Source organism: Odocoileus virginianus, chromosome 27 (genome assembly GCF_023699985.2).
Source record: "Odocoileus virginianus isolate 20LAN1187 ecotype Illinois chromosome 27, Ovbor_1.2, whole genome shotgun sequence".
Lineage (NCBI taxonomy): Eukaryota > Metazoa > Chordata > Mammalia > Artiodactyla > Cervidae > Odocoileus > Odocoileus virginianus.
The window spans coordinates 21,935,598-21,940,275 of NC_069700.1; positions in this window are offsets into that span (position 1 = coordinate 21,935,598).

Genomic DNA, 4,678 nt, shown 5'->3' on the forward strand with positions numbered 1-4,678 from the left:
ATAGATTCATCAAGTTAACCTAAACTTTTTTTTTACTTTATTTCTGTACAGTCATTAGCAAGTAGAACATCAAAGACAAATTTTAATGCAGGTTATCTGAAGCAGAAGCTAAGTGATGAAATCAGAAAGAAGAATGGGTAGAACAAGACAAAAAAAATCAAAATGAAACATTGATCATAAAATCCCACAAAATGGGAGAATTTGGGTAAATATATATATATATTTATATATATATATTTGGGTTTAAAGAAAATTTTTTTCAAATACATTTAATTCTACGTGGAATGATAGGTTACCAAATATCCATTGCCAAATGAACATTTTTAAAATTAATTTAATTAGAGGATAATTACAATATTGTAACGGTTTTTGCCATACATTGATATGAATCAGTCATGGGTACACATGTGTCCCCCCATCCTGAAACCCCGACCTGCCTCTCTCCCCTAACCTAAACTTTTGACTCTTGAAATTAAAAGGAAAAAAGGAAAAAAAGGGAGAAAAAAGGTTTCTAATGTAAGATAAATTTAAGATTTTCTTCTAGAAATCCAACTGAACAAATTCATAATACATATTATCAAATATTTGTACATTGTTCATTAGGATTCACTCATTAGCTTTAGAACTACCTTCTATTTGTAGCTTATCAGCAAATTCTGAAGAAGTCAAAATTATAATATTTTTTCACATTCTAGCTCTATCACTTACTATTCGAGTGATCTCAGTTACTTTGCCTCAGATTATGCCGGATGTGAATAACACTGATTACTATGGGGTTTGATCCCCATAATTAGGATTAAATATTGGTATAAATACATGTATACATGTAATGGGCTTACAACAGTGCCTGGCATGTAGCACAGATCAATAAATATCAGCCACTTTATCACTGTTATTTTCATTATATAGCTTTCATTCCATTTGAAAATCTACCTTAATTTTAAGGAACTCTTTAGGAGTGGAAATGATTAAAACTGATTTTAAGGCACATTTGTTTCTATTAGTTAAGAAAAAGTTCATTAAAAAAAAGTATAATAGTTTTATTGGTTTTTTTTTTTTTGGCCTCGCCACGCAGCTTGTGGTAGCTTAAACCCCTGAGACCTGGGATGGATCTGGGCCCTTGACTGTGAAAGCACCAAATCTTAACCACTGGACTACCAAGGAATTCCCACTTTGTTGTATTTGGAAAATGTCCCTCCTTTATGTTCCTCTTTGTCCAATTTTAACAAATATGACCAGTGTTTGGATATGGCTTCTACAAGCAGCAACCACTTTAATGAAAGTGGTTGTGTGGCGGTGAATGGCAAGAAATACATTCAAGGACAGCAACTCTTTTTGATGTTTTCATTAAGTTTTATTGGGGTATAGGTGCTTTACAATGTTGTGTTAGTTTTTCCTGTATGATAAACTGAATCAGTCAGCTATATATATACATATATCCCCTCTCTTTTGCATTTCCTTCCCATTTCAGTCACCACAGAGCACACTGCAAAGTTCACTGCATTACTATTTACAATAGCCAGAGCATGGAAGCAACCTAAACATCCATCAACAGAAGAATGGGTAAAGATGTCATACATATATACAATGGAATATCACTCAGCCACGAGAAGGAACGAAATTGGGTCATTTGTAAAGACATGGATGGACCCAGAGACTGTTCTACAGAGTGAAGTTAGAAAGAAAGGGCAGCAACTCTTAACAAGAAAACTAGTTAGGACAGAAAAATATATCAGTCACTTTAGAAAGAATAAAGTGCACATGGGAAACATGAATTTCTGTTTTTGCTTTCCTTCTTTCTTCATTAAAGCTGAATATTTCTTGACAGTGAATGAAATCTGAGAGGATGTAGGAGGCTTCTGTTTGGGAACTACGCCAATCTAAATGACTCAAATATTAATTCTGACAGGTGCACCTGCATTTATTTTCAGTAAACAATGTCAAGATATTCTATCCAACCAAATTAAAGAGAGTAAATCCTTTAATTTTAGGTCACTGAGCAGGTGTCTCATATTTAGGCAAAACCTGTTTGTTAAACATCCCCAACTGAAAGTTGTGAGAATGGAAGAATTAATATAAAATAATGACTTTACAGACTGACAGTAAATTGTGTTTCTGTTAACATATCTGCACAGGTTGCAGTCCCCCCGCCCCCTGCCAAATGACACCACTTGCCCTCCTTCCTTCAGCAGCATTTCCGGGTACCCATTTTCCTGTATGTTCAGCAACTTTCCCTTTCAGTCTTTTTCAATCTTTTCCAATCCAATAGTTGAAAAAATTTTGTCTTCATTTGCATTTACATGACTTTTAAGCTTGAAAATCTTTCAAGTATTGATACTTACTGACTACTTATTTCCTTTGAGAATTGCCCACTTTCCTATTGGTATTTAACCTGTTACTGGATTTTAGAGCTTTATGAATTAAAATATTATTTGTTTTATATATGTTGCAGATATTTTTCAGTCTGTACTGTGCCTTTGGCTCATTTTTTAAAAAAAATTTATCTTAAAAAGTTCAAAGTCTTATGTAGTGATCTACTGATTCTTTTTTCTTTATAGTTTTATCTTTGTTTATATGCATAATACAGGCATACCTCATAGATTCTGCAGGCTCAGTTGCAGATCACCACAATAAAGCAAATCTCACACAAAGCAAGTCACACCAATTTTTTTACTTTACGGCCAATATAAGTTCCATTTACATTATATTATAAGTCTATTAACTGTAAAAAACAATGTAGACACCTTAATTAAAAAATAATGGTGTTCAGAAAATGGCATCAATATTGCTTGATCCAGGATGGCCACAAACATTTGTAAAAAATGCAGTATCTGCGAAATGCAATAAAGTACTACAAGAGGAGTAGATCTGTAGGGGTTTAGACACAGTAACATCAATAATTCACTCATAAATCCTTTTTAGTTTCTATTTTTTCATTTATTTATTTTGAATCTATTCTGTCATAAAGTAGGAGTGTTTACCGCCACCACCCCTCCACCCCCTGGGCTTTCCAGGTGGTGCTAGTGGTAAAGAATCCCTGCCTGTCCGCCCCCCCACTCCAGTCAATGCAGATGTAAAGAAACATGGGTTTGATCCCTGGGTCGGGAAGATCCCCTGAAGGAGGGCATGGCAACCTTGCCAGTATTCTTGCCTGAAGAATCCTTCGACAGAGGAGTCTGATGGGCTAGAGTCCATATCTTGCACAATCAGACACAACTGAAGTAACTTAGTAGGTATGCACCCATGCTCCAGCCCTCTCCCCAGTGGAGTTAGCTAGTTTCTTCAAGATCACTTACTGAATAATATATTTTCTCTACATTTTATTTGATATGCTATCTTTATCACAGGCTGCATTTTTATAACATATATCCTTTGTTCCAAAATATCTTTAAGAATCTAAAGTTTCTGCCATCGGTACTTATCACTGAAGAGAACATGTATCACAGTTGGCATGGCCTTTGTATGTGAGAATTTAGACAGATAAGAATATTTCAAGAGGATAACCATCTGCATTACTGGGACCTTGTATACGTGGAATTTCAATTTTATTTGGGTCTGTTATTAACTCTTAAATTCTTCACCAAGAGTACACCAAAATTCAGCATTTGAAGAAAATATTGTATATTTTGCCTACTGGCAGAAGATACTGTATATATCTCAAAATTAGGTCATGTACTTTTTAAGCTATGCATGCATGCAAGCTAAGTCACTTCAGTCGTGTCCGACTCTGTGTGACACTATGGACAGCAGCCCACCAGGCTCCTCTGTCCACAAGATTCTCTAGGCAAGAATACTGGAGTGAGTTGCCATTTCCTTCTCCATTTCTAAGCTATGAGAGGGTAGTATGACCAGTTTATGTGTGATAAAGAACTGTCACTTAGCAACAATGGTGAACTGAAATTCCTGTTGACTTTCAATCACCTGTTAAACAGATGTTCTGACAGAATAGTACACTTAGTAACTCCTTTATCCTACCAAAAATGATGATAAACATCACGACTAATGACAAAAATCAGTGAGTTGGGGCTGTCCTAGCATTCAAGGAACACAAGACTATAAACTTCCAAGTGACGGTTTTTTAAGTTTTAAGACATTTTGTAAAATCTTTTTCTTTTAGTTGCTTTTCCTAGCACATAGTAGACAGTTCAAAGCATATACAATCATGTTCTCTTTAAATGCTGCATTACAGGTTTCCTTTCTCGAAGACCTTCCTTCCCTTAAACTCTATGAATGTCCTTCTTGACCATTATTTCCTAACAGGATGTTGCTTCTGACCCTTTTGCTGAGCTGCCCAACCCCAATGACCACAGTGAGCACTACACCCAACTTGTTTAACCCAAGCTGTGTTCCTGGTGGTCTCAGCCTGGAGGGCATCACCAGAATTATTGCACCTTCTAAATTAACTGACTAAACATCCTAGGTTAGACAGAAAAGTAATTCAATTAGTTATTTTATTTTACAAATACTTAAAAGCAACCCAGATGATACCCTGTGATTAAAAATGATTTTTAATATATTTAAGTGATAATATCTTCACAAGTACATGCTTATTATCATAATGAGGAAAGGTTTAGAAAGAAGCTATTTTTTTGGCTTGGTGGGGTCCAGCCCCAGCAGGATCCAGGGGAACCCTCACGATGAACGGCATCAGCGAATGAGAGAGACAGTGAGACAAAGC